General features: G+C 34.3%; 1 protein-coding gene across 1 annotated transcript in view; it reads left to right on the plus strand.

The window, feature by feature from the left end:
• LOC101892671 (facilitated trehalose transporter Tret1-2 homolog) overlaps positions 1-13,436 on the plus strand; it is a 122,807-nt gene that overhangs the window by 58,432 nt on the left and 50,939 nt on the right. Inside the window, exon 3 of the mRNA XM_059129074.1 lies at positions 2,180-2,234. The gene's annotated coding sequence lies outside the window, so the exon portion shown is untranslated. The remainder of the gene's footprint in view (positions 1-2,179; positions 2,235-13,436) is intronic.

A 13,436-nucleotide genomic window follows, 5' to 3' on the forward strand; every position in this document is an offset into this window, starting at 1 on the left:
AAACTTGTTAAAAGTATGCCAAATAGTGAAGTGTGCGGGTTTTGCTTTGGCAGTGAAATATAATTCCTTTTATATTTATTTATTAAAAAATAATATAAATAAATTAAAATTTTCTCCTATTGATAACGAAAAAAAAAAAAAAATAAAAAATAGTAGATTCTTGCAGTTTTTGGAACAGAGCTATAAATATCGGAAATGAAAATTAATGGTGGATCGCCATCTGCATTTAAATTATTATTTTGGCTTTCATAAAATTGTTTTGATTTTTCTTCCAATAATAGATGGCGCTTTTAATAAACGCTCTTAGTTCTTTAAAGTAGATGGCGAGAAAAATGAAAATATCGGATGCTTTATTTGGATTTTACGAGATTTTTTGAGCATCTGTGATGGCATATACTCTAGTAGCCAAGAGTTGATTTTTTTTTGTGAAAATGATAACTTTTACATAGCTTGTTAAGGTTTTTAATAATTTGATGAGTGCCCTCTGTCTTCCAAATACTTGTGCAATGGTATTGGCTTTTTATAAATAATAAATCTAAAGGTGTAGGTACATAAGCAACATGAAGTGTTCGCATGGCATATTTTTCACATATCATAAAGAGCTGTCAGAGCCGCACTCGAATTCTGCCGTGGTTTCCCATTAAAATTTGACATTAAATGACTAGCCATGATGCGAAGCTGCTTATATACCATCAACATAAATGATTGATTAACGGGAGTGCCATCTACTGTTAAATTTTTATACCCTTCACCATACTTAGTATGGAGGGTTTGTCAGTCAGTTTGTCATCCCGTTTGTAACTCATCGAAATAATAATTTTAGAAGTTAAAAAGATATATATATTTTTGATCAGCGTAAAATTCTAAGACGAGTGAGCCCTGTCCGTACGTCCATCTGTCCGTCCGTCCATTTGTTGCAATCACGCTAAAGTCACAACGAATAAAGATAGGATGCTAAAATTTTGCACAGATCAGTCTTTTGTCTGCAGGCAGGTCAAGCTCGAAGATGGGCTATATCGGTTCACCATATCGTATAGCCCCACATAGCAGTATCCCCGATATTGTGTATTTTGAGGATTTTAGCTACATTTTTCAATGAAATTATCTGTAAATCTGTAAGAGAGGTGCATTCTGAGCGCTTTACCTCCTAGAAGAGTATTGTCTATAAAGGTCCCCGATATCGCATATCCCCTCATGAAACGGTTCCTCCCTATATTCGGTATTTTGATGAGTTTAGCTACATTTTTCTATAGAATTGCCTAATAATCCACAAAAGGAGTTCCTTCTGAGTACTTTACACCCAAGAAGAGTATTGTCTATATGTGTCCACGATATCGCATTGATTGATGATTTTATCGACATTATTCATCGGAGTTGTTTTAAATTTCTTATTTAAAGTTCCTAATAGGGACTGCAGATTGCAACTCGACGACTAAACCAATTTATTGCATCGTAAATCGATGTGACTGCCATCTACAATTCATACCTTTACAAAACAAATATTTCGCCCATCTATAGATGACTATAAACGATATATACAGTTTGTTATGGTAGAAGTCTGAGCTTATTTAGTTTTCTCATCGATCCAATAGGTATCGTTTTAATGGATATTTTTAAATCTTTGGTGTTTATTTACTCCCCCATAACACCCCTACCTAATTTCTAAGGTACGACGTTCAATTAAACCACGGTAAAATTAAGAAGGTAAAGTCATTTCAAATAAGACTATCCATCTCTGGATTTTATGTAATACACCTTGTCAACTTGGGATGACATCTTTAGATCCGATGATGAACAGTGAGAGTATTCCTTTGCTTGCAACTCGACGATGGAAACCAATTTATTGCATCGTAGATCGATGAGGCTGCCATCTATATTTCATACCTTTCACAAAAATATGACGCCCATCTATAATTGATTATAAACGACATATACAGTTTGTTATGGTGGAAGTCTAAGTTTATTTAGTTTCCTCATCGATCCAATAGGTGTCGTATTTGTAAAAACAAATCTTTGGTGTTTATTTACTCCCCCATAACACCCCTACCTAATTTCTATCGTACGACGTTCAATTAAACCATGGAAATTTCCCAACTCATAAAATGATTTTCGAATTGTAACACTCGAAATGATTAAATATATGTACTAATCTTTGCCTCTTCATCATTCTCATTTTCAGATTATCGGCCCATTTGGAACAGCTGTAGCAGGAATTTGCTCTCAATTTCGTATCGGTAAGTATTTATCAAGTCATAAAACGATTTAGTAATTTATGATCAAAAATTTGGATTTGATATGAATTAAGATGTGGTGGGCCAGGCACACCCATAAACCTTCCCACGAGGGTCTGCAACGCCTAACTACTCCCACAAAAATTTGTGGCGGGATCGTTGGTGTAACATATTTATCAAGAAATTTAATTGGTAGTTTGATAAATGATTTTTCTTCTCTCATTGATTTGATTAATGACTTCTCCTCTCATGATAACTTCCGAGAGAGTGAGAGAGAACGTGATGTTGAGCGCGTGGTTTTCAATATCAATTGCTTATCATTGCAATAAAAATTCCACAATTGGGTTATGAGACCATAATCTGATAATGTTGTAGTTTTTTTTTTGTTACAGCGTTTTCTTGCTTCTAATAATGACAGAACATATGTTTATGTCGATAATGTTTTGCCCCTACCCCCTTTTTTAAAAAGAGATTCAATGTGAATTTCCCATACTAACCTATCTGGATTCTAATCAGATAAGGCAACAATGTTGTGTGTTGTTGGGGGGGGGGGGGGGGGGGTAATTGTGAGTGAATGACACCCACTATGTTAATTAGGCGATTTTTAAGCATTATTTGAATGGTAGATTGAAAAAAAAAAACACCTGTCCATCTTAATTAGATTGACTAGACTGCCAGATTAACCAGATGTCAATTTCCCTTAATGGGGAAAATAATAATTCCAAAAGGGTTATGTATAAAGAGTGAGATAAAAAAATCTGCAACAAAGTCAAACGCCATAATTTTTTCATTTTTTTTTAAATTTTATTGAATGAAAGCAAAAAATGTCGGAAATAGCATCAAATTTTAGAATAAGTTTAGATTTGTTGGAATGGGTCACCTTTGGCACGAATTATGGTCTTCAAACGGCCAATGAAACCGTCACACGCTGCCCGAATGTTGCTCTGCGGCAGAGTCGTGGCAAAGTTAAAAAGGTGATCTTAGGATGGAAATACATAAAGCGCATATTTGGCTGGCTTAAGTCATCGGCTGGCTTCTTCGTAGATGAACAAAGGAGTTTTAGGTTGACTTAGCTCGATTTTGGCCCTACGCTCCTTTGTTAATTTCCGAAGAAGCCAGCCAGATAAGCGCTTTTTGTGTTCCCACAGTTATGCCAAACGTCTTTGACAAGTGGTTAAGTACAGGGTGAGATAAAAAATTGCAACGGAGTCAAACGCCATAATTTTTACATTTTTTTTAAAATTTTATAGAATGGAAGCAAAAAATGTCGGAAATAGCATCATATTTTATAATAAGTTTAGATTCGAATTGGTCAACTTTGGCACGAATTATGGCCTTCAAACGGCCAATGAAACCGTCACACTTTTCCCGAATGTTGCTCTGCGGTATTTTGGTCCATTCCCGGCGAAGCGCTTGCTTAAGGTGATCGACACTTTGGTATTTTTTAGTGCCAATCTTGCTTTCCAAAATACTCCAGACACAATAGTCCAACGGATTGGTATCCGGAGATTTTGATTGCCTCCGGAACCTCATTTTGTAACCATTTTTGGGTGGCGCGTGCTGAGTGCGATGATGGTGCTGAGTCCTGTTGGAATGTCCAAGGTCTGTGGCCAAAATGTATGCATGGCCAAGGCTTTACTACACCCTCCAGAATATTTTCGCAATAATATTCGGCATTTATTCTTATGCCACGGTCGATTAATATGAGCGGAGAGCGACCATCGGCTGTCAAGGAGGCCCACATCATCACCATGGCAGGCGCTTAAGTTCTGGTGGCCAACGGAAAGTGTCCATTTTCAGCTGACCTCTTTGGAAAGTAAACACGATCATTTTGTTTGTTTACAAACTGCTGGACAATGAACGTTTTCTCATCGGAGAAAACCAAATTCGTCAGTTCACCACTTTCGGCCATGCGAAGCGATTCTTTAGCTCTTTTCATTCTATTTTCTTTCCGTTGCGGTGTAAGTTCTTGCACTTTTTGAAATTTTAATGGCTTTACACCGAGCTCATTTTTCAATATTTGCCGAATGGCATATTGCGATATGTTCAGCTTACAAGCCATTTTTCGGCCACTGCTACGCGGGTTTTGATCAAGTCGTCACTTCTTTACTTTTCGAACCATTTCTGCTAATGTTGCTGTTTTCTTCCGTCCACTTCCTTGACGTAGGGCTACGCCACCAGTAGCGTACCGGTAACGAGCGATGGTACGAGATAGAAAAAATTTATTCAAATTTAAAAGCTGGAGTGCTCTAACGATAGCCACTTGTGGGTTTCCAGCCAAAAAGCCAAAATCACACTATCACGCTTGAATTCCATCGATCGAATAACTTTTTTTCTGGAAAATTCACACCAAAATGCTTTTGTACGCTTGTAAACAATATAATAAGCTGTCACTGGAATAATTTAAACAGCTGTCGGATGAGTGACTTAGAAATGACAGCAGTCTGAAGTTGGTTGCAGTTGTTTCATCTCACCCTCTATATTTAAAAGGTCAAATTTGTAAAATAAATAGTTTTTTAAAAAAAATCTAATTTCTCGTCATTTAAGCCGAATCTTTTTTCATAAAACAAGTCAATTAAATAGTCAATTTTTTTGCTTATACGTCACAAAAATGATGAATCTTCATAAAATGCCTAATATAAATGTCGTTAGATTTACTTCCTAATTCAAGTAACACCCTCATGTGAATTTGTAAATACTGTGTGTTTTGTTTACATTTGCATGCAAAAATTACTTGTATAATACCGTTAATTATTTTGCATTTCAAAATAATAAAAACCCCGCTCCCTTTCCATGGGGTAGGTATCTCCTCTCCCCATACAGTTTTCTCTAATGACATGAAAACGAACCCCCTGTCATGTTACGTTTGGAGAAACTTTGTTTTGTTTTTTTTTTTTTTTTTTTTTTTTTTTTTTTTTGTTGCTAGAATAAAAAGCCAACGATAACAATGACAATAATAGCATTTGTATTTTGTTCGCTCAATTAAAAAATTGCGATAAAGTGCAACACGAACATGAAGAAGAAGCTAACAGGAAATTTAATAATAAATCAAAATCCAGATTTTTATAATAACAAAACAATATTGCACTTACGATAATAAAAAACCTTAAAAAATAATTTTGGAGGCGGCTCTGTTCTTTCCTTATACAGGGTTGCCCATATTCGACGGACTCATCTGGCAACGCCATAACTTTTGACAGAGATGTCACATCGCTTAATGACATACCGCGTTTGAAGCGTCAGTCCAAGCAGATTTTTACCATGAACCAATACACGCCACGCGATCGCTCTGAAATAATTGAAATTTACATTCAACAGAAGAAGTCAGTTGTGAAAACACAACGTGCTTTTAAAACATTAAAAATGTGAGAAGTGCGCCTTCTAAGAACACCATTAAGCGTTTATACGAAAAATTTTCGACTGGCTCTTTCTAATCCGAAGAAGCCATATAAAAGTCGACCAAGGCGATCGGCCGAGAATATCGCTGCCGTTCGAGCCAGTGTTGAGAGGTCCCCAAGAACATCCCAAGAACGCCGTTCTCAGCAGTTGGGCATGGCTCGGTCCATTTTACAACGGATTATTCGCATTGATTTGCATTTGTTCCCGTACAAAATTCAATTGACGCAAAGAATGTTGCCTGCGGACAAGCCTCGTCGATTGGAATGGGCCCAAAGAGTCATGGGTCCGTCGAATATGGGCAACCCTGTACAGCTACATACACATGTACAAGAATACAGGTAGATACATCAACGCTTGGGAACATTGATATGTCAAAAAATTTTAAATGTTCTTTCAAATAAAAGTAGATTAATACACGTTTTCTTATACGACGTCATTTGGAGGTTATTATAATTCGCGTTTTTCAGCTATTTTTACAAATTTTAATAATTTTTCATTCAACATTTTAAATTCCAAAATCGGTTTGACAGTTCATTGTCCCAGCAGCTGTGTCGATGCGTCTACCTATATTCTTCTACCATGTGTCATGTATACATACCATGGTAGAAGAATATAGGTAGATGCATCAACGCTTGCGAACATTGATATGTCAAAATGTTTCTTCAAAAAAAGAAGATTTTTATATGTTTTCTTATACGACACCAATCGGAGGTTATATGATATGCATTTTTTCAGAATTTTTACAAATTGCAATAATTTTTTATTCAAAAATTTTAATTCCAAAAATCGTTCATTATCGCAGCAGCTGTGTCGGTGCGTCTAACTGTATTATTCTACCATGATACATACACATCTCAATGACAAGAAATTAGCCATAGTCCCGTTCCAATATCTTTTCTTTATAGTCCACTTTTGTTATCCCTTACTTTAGGAAAAGTGAAGTATAAAGTTCACATTATCGGGTTCTCATTATTACATCTTTCCTTTAAAATATATGCATTTTTTACTCAGATGTGGCAAGCTTTTTTTAAAAGTAACTGGTATTCACTGCATTTTTTTACAATGACATCTTCATTTTAGTTTAAAAATAATAAAAAATGCCAATTTGTAATTAATTTCGTGAAATAAATTTATAATTCAGTCCTTCAATATAAAATAAATGATTTGCGTTACCCATTTCTTTATTTAAATATATTTTGCTGTTATTGTCATATTATCTAAATAAAATATGGCAACATGAATTCAGTAAACTTTACGTTAAAAGATAAAGGGAAGATGGTCTGGTCTTTTGCTTATCGGACAGTTTTTATTTAAATGAGACTTGTAATAACGAAAAACGATTTATGTGTCCGACAACATCACTTTTTTATCTATCGGCAAGATGTAATAACCGGTCATATACCATTATTTTACATTGCTTATTAAAAATTAAATCCAACTCATTTGTTTAAATATAAAATTTCCCATCCCTGATTTCATTCATAATCAGTTTTAGGCTATAATTTAATTACAATTAAGTATTGCCATGGTAATTCCTAAGAAATCTCTATAAAAAATCTCGCATTTTTTAAAATTCACATCATTTCCTCCAACTAAACATTGTAATTACTAATCTCTTTTAAATGTTGTACAATTTATCGCAAGGAAACCGTGTAGTTTGTCAAGCTTTGTCAATTTACCAGCAAATGTTGTTGTCATTATCAATTTATAATTGAAAACAAAAACAATAAAAAAAACTTTGAACGGTTTATGTGAACAGTGAAAGTGCCATGGTTATTGATGGAAATGCAAAGCATACTTTTAGGCGTTTGTGTTTAAACAAGCAAACAGGAAATAGCTTTTGGTGATGTTAACACTTTTATGCATCGTCATTTAATTGAAGAATAGGAACTATGATGTTGTCAAACAGTGGGGTATGGTCGACTATATTGTATCCTACATTGTTTTTCATACATTAACATAAATAGAGATTAGTAAAGTATATATTTATGCTATTGAAGTTAATAGATCCAGTGGGTTAATCCTGCGTGTTTAGATACAGCTTTGGGACGATATAAGTGTCGCTCAGCCGATGATGATGATTCTTTACGTATATGCACACAACCTAAAGATAATACAATAATGCCTAATATAGTCTCTCTATATTATTGGTGTTGGAAAAAAGTGTTCAACATTGGTGACCTTCAGCAAGGATAAAAATGCATCTTCCAATGTATTATCATGAGCGAATACAATTTTTAATTTGTTTGGTATTGTTCGACTGTAATATCTAAACAACTCATTTAGGGGAGCGGTTTTGGAGTGAACTGCAGTAGCAATGTAAAGACCCAGTTATGCTTTCCGTAAGTGAGAAAATTCCGGTATGGTAAATGCGGTTGAATAAATCAGCAATAAATTCTAATATTGAGGATGAATCCGGATAAAATGTTGTATATAAACGCGCTAGAAGTTCATGTATTCTTCTTTAAATGATGTGTAAAATGCTACTCATTCACAAGTAAATTGAAGAGGTTAATACCCCAACTTTATAAAAATCAACAAATTAAATACATGCCTTGGTGTATTTTCAATATGCAATAGGTTAGGGCAAATACATGTAAGTAACACAAGAACCCAAGATTTTACCCAAATAATTGAAAGCAGCAACTCGACGATGGAAAGAAATTTTTTGCATTGTAAAACGATGGGACTGCCATCTATATTTCATATCCTTATAAAAACGTCACTCATCTATAGTTGATTATAAACGACAAATACAGTTTGTTATGGTGGGAGTCTAAGCTTATTTAGTTTTCTCATTGATCCAATAACCTAACCATTGGTGTTTATTTCCTTCCCCATAACACCCCTACCTAATTTCTAATATGCGAGTTTGTCATCACTAAATGTTACCGACATTATTAGTTTGCCTTGTGACCATATGACTCTAACACCATGTTTAAACTTATCTTTAATTTCCTTGGCACTTAAAAGTTGTGGGCAACAGTAGTTTAATTTTGACCCAAAAATGGTACCTGATTAATCACTAAATTCCACATCAAGTGTAAATAGTACATTAAAAAATAGACAGTTCCTTAAGGAAAACCATTCTATTTTCCAACAAAATTGAATTCTATTTTTTAGAGTTGTTCAGTTCACGAATGAACAAGATTGAACGATTCAATTGAACAAATCCACTGAACTCGAATGATTTCACATTTATCTCAGAATTTCTTTAATTCAAAAAGGGGTTTTTTTGCAAAGAAAGAGAGACGATAATACGACTTAGCTCCAACTTTGCAAATCTTAATATTTGCATCAGTGCTAGGTTAGGTGTGAAAATGGACAATTGGTCCACTCCATCCAGTACCTCCCCACTAAGGGTCAACATTTTGAATAATTTTAACTCTCATAAAATGTGATGTGAGTCCGATTGTCCTCAAATTTAACACATCACAATATTTTTATTAACCCAAGGTCTGGTGTGAAGAGAAAATATATCGGTCCACTCATGGTGCAATAAAACGGTAAGATAGAGCTCCCAGCTGATCACAATTTTTTTCTATGTGTGTCCGACTTCTTCAAATTTTGTGTATGTATTTGTTGTTTTGAAAAATAAAAACAAAACAATTTCAAAATCAATCATTGGAAGAAACTTATAGTATGTTTATATATATGAGGGTTAACCCACTGGATTTGGATTAAAATTGTCATATCCATTACTTTTACTTCAAATAAATCCTCTCAAAGTAGGTTAACCCTACAAAAAGTTCTAACGTAAACATGGCATTAAATTGCGGGGCTCGCAATAATAATTTTAACCAGATTTGCCGTGGAATTTAAAGATTGAACACTTAGAATCATATTTTTGAGAGAACGTCCAGGCATTTCATTCATTTTCCGCGCTATTTGACTCATTTTAGAAATGAATAAAAATACCAAATAAATGAAAACAACTTTTTGCCTATAATATTGAATTATTCTGACAGGAAGCGGGCATAGCCTTAGGGCTGTATTTCTGTAGTTTTACGAAGCTGTTCTACCTCTTTATTGTCATGGGTCCACAATTTCTGGTACCTCGCCCACAAAAATTCAAAATTTTCAATAAAAAATAAAAAATATATTTTTTTCTGCGCAGAAAGGGATGATGTAAGAGTCCGAATGTCTTCAAATTCCACACATCCAAATATTTTTATGTACCCAATATCTGTCATTAAGACGGAATATATTGGTTCACTCCTTCTGGTACCTAATTCACAAAAGGTCGAAATTTGAATTTCTGTTGAGAAGATGCGATATATCGGTCCTCTCCTTCTGTTACCTCCGTCACAAAGGCTCATAGAAAGCGAAATCAACATCCGATTCCATTCCAGACTTGGGACATCTTAACACAAGATCTGTTATAAATATGGAAGAGATCGGACCAATTCTTTTGTTACTTGCCCCACATAGGGTTCAAGATTTTGAAAAACAAAACGATCAAAGAAGGCAAAATAAGCATCCAACTCTCTTTAAATTTCACACATACAAACATTTTTGCTAACACAAAATCTGTTGTGAAGGTGCTATATATCTGCGAACCCATTCTGTTGTCTAACCCACAAAGGGTGACAATTTTCAATACTTTTATCTGTCATAACTTGTGAAACAACTCAGCGATTCTTTACAACTAAATATTTCTCTCAACCAGAAATATTTCGAGAAAATCTTATTTAATTTTCAAGAATTTCCCATTTATTTTTTTGAAAATGCCAATTTTTTTTCAAATATAAAAAATTAAATTGAAAATACCTTAAAATCTCTGTTATGTGTGGTCTTTAATCTGAGAGGCTTTAGAATTTCTTAGAACTTTGATAGTTATTAAATTAAATCTTCAATCTCAAATGTTTACGTATTTCCGCTTTGAATTTTTCCAAGTACTTTTCCTCCTTTTCATGTCACAACAATAATTTTTTGTTAATTTATTTCCTTATTAAAACTCAACAAAAGACATGCAATACAAGTAACATTCACACACACACACACATTCTTTATACAATATTAAATTGATGTCGTACAGAGAAGACTACAAAATCCAAAGTTATTATTTAATTTGATAAAAATCAACATTCATTTGTGGGTATGTAGGTTAGTGCAGTACAATTGCTTTTCAAGAAAAAAATATAATAATATAATAAAAATTTAATGCAGTGAAAAAAACGAGTACAAACTACGGTGATATTTTGAAGTACACATACATGTACTTACATACAATCTCGTGTAAATGCGAGTAGTTTAGATTTGATTAACACAAACATGGCTAATAAGCTCTTGAACTAGACAGCTTATATGGGTCGTAAACATTTTAATTTAATCTAGTTGTGAAAGGCATTTTAATTAATAGCCGTAAATGAAATGATATTTGTAAGATTTATTCAATATATATATTGAGTTGAATTTTATTAAATTACAAAATAAAACACAATGTAAGAGCTTGTCTCCCGAAATATTTTCTAGAAAATATTACATTAGCTTTGAAAATTCATTAATGAAACCCCAAAATATCATAAAAATAAACAATTTTCTTTTTTATTTGCATGCATTCGCATGCATTTTCTTACTTTTTCTAATTTATTTACTTTGAAACATTTTACGTCAAAATAATCATTATGGCAATAAAAAGGCGTAAATGTAAACATTACCTAACTGTTTGGCTTTTCAAAGCAACCGTTTGTGTATTACAGTTTGAAAGTCATTGGAAATGTGTGTGTATGAAAGCTCCATACAAACAATTAGAACAAATGCATGTAGTTGGCAACACATGATAACGTGCTCATATGAAAGCTTTCCTATGCACTGTGGTTTGCATTATCATTAAATTGAGGGTAAAAATATGGATTAACTTATTTTTGCCATAATTACGGTTTTGGTGTAGCCCAAAAATAACCGTACCGTAACACTTTTTGATTCCTTCCACCTTGGAATGGAGGGTATATTAAATTGGTCATTCTGTTTGTAACACCTCTAAATATTCGTCATAGACCCAATAAAGTATACATATTCATGATCAGCATAAAATTCAAAGTCGATTTAAGGATATCCGCCTGGCTGTCTGTTCGCCGGCCTGTCTGTTGAAATCACAATACAGCTTATATTATTTGACATAGAGCCTAAAAATTTCGCAGAACAATTTGTATTGTTTCTAGGATGGTTGGTATTGAAAATGAGATACATCGGCCCACGTTTTGGGATAGCCCCCATATAACGGTACCTCCTGATATTCGGTATTTTGATGGTTTTAGCCACATTATTCACCGGAAATGTTTCAAATTTTGTATTTGAAATTCGTAATGGATACTACAGCCTAAGACAGAAAATTTTCTGTACAGGTCCACGTCTTCGTATAGCCCCCATATAAGGGTACCTCCCAATATTCGGTATTTTGATGGTTTTCGCCACATTTTTCAAAAGATTTGTCTAAAAATTGGTATTTGTAGTTCGTTGTGGGTTCTTGCTCTGGTGACGGAAGACTGTTTATGTAGGTCCACGTTTTTATATAGGCCCCGGTACCTCCCAATATCCGGTATTTTGATGATTTTAGCGACTTAATTCACCAGAATTGTTTCAAATTTGGTATTTGAAGTTCGTACTGCAGCCACGTCTTCGTATAGCCCCCATATAAGGGTACCTCCCAATATTCGGTATTTTAATGGTTTTAGCGACATTATTCACCGAAATTGTTTCAAATTTGGTATTTGAAGTTCGTAATGGATATTACAGCCTATGATAAAAAATTGTCTGTGCAGGTCCACGTCTTCGTATAGCCCCCATGTAACAGCACCTCCCGATATTCGATATTTTGATGATTTTAGCGACATTATTCACCGAAATTGTTTCAAATTTGGTATTTGAAGTTCGTAATGGATATTACAGCCTATGATAAAAAATTGTCTGTGCAGGTCCACACCTTCACATAGCCCCCATATAGCGGAACCTTCCCATATTCCGTATTTTGATGATTTCCTCGGCATTATTCAAGGGAATTGTTTCAAATTTGGTATTTGAAATTCGTAATGGATACTACAGCCTATGACAGAAAATTATATGTGCAGGTCCACGTCTTCGTATAGCCCCATATAAGGATACCTCCCTATTTTCGGAATTCTTATGACTTTCGCCACATTTTTCAACGGATTTGTCTAAAATTGGTATTTGTAGTTCGTTGAGGGTCCTAGATCCGGTAGCGGAAGATTGTATATGTAGGTCCACGCTTTTATATAGGCACCTTATAACGGTTTCTCCCGATATTCGGTATTTTGATGATTTTAGCGACATTATTCACGGGAACTGTTTCAAATTTAGTATTTGAAGTTCCTAATGAGAACTACAGCCTTAGACGGAAAATTATCTGTGTAGGTTCACGTCTTTGTATAGCCCCTATATAACTGTACCTCCCGATATTCGGAATTTTTATGATTTTAGCGACATTATTCACGGAAATGTTTAAAATTTGGTATTTGAAGTTCGTAATGGATATTATAGCCTATAACAGAAAATTGTCTGTACAGGTCCACGTCTTCGTATAGCCCCCATGTAACAGCACCTCCCGATATTCGATATTTTGATGATTTTAGCGACATTATTCACCGAATTTGCTTCAAATTTGGTATTAGAAGTTCATCACGGATACTACAGTCTGTGACAAAAAAATTGTCTGTGCAGGACCGCGTCTTCGTATAGCCCCCAAGTAACAGCACCTCCCTATATTTGGTATTTTGATGATTTTAGCTACATTATTCATCGGAATTGTTTCAAATTTGGTATTTGAAATTCGTAATGAGAATTACA

This window comes from Musca domestica, unplaced genomic scaffold (genome assembly GCF_030504385.1).
Source record: "Musca domestica strain aabys unplaced genomic scaffold, Musca_domestica.polishedcontigs.V.1.1 6, whole genome shotgun sequence".
In the NCBI taxonomy this organism is placed as follows: Eukaryota; Metazoa; Arthropoda; class Insecta; order Diptera; family Muscidae; genus Musca; species Musca domestica.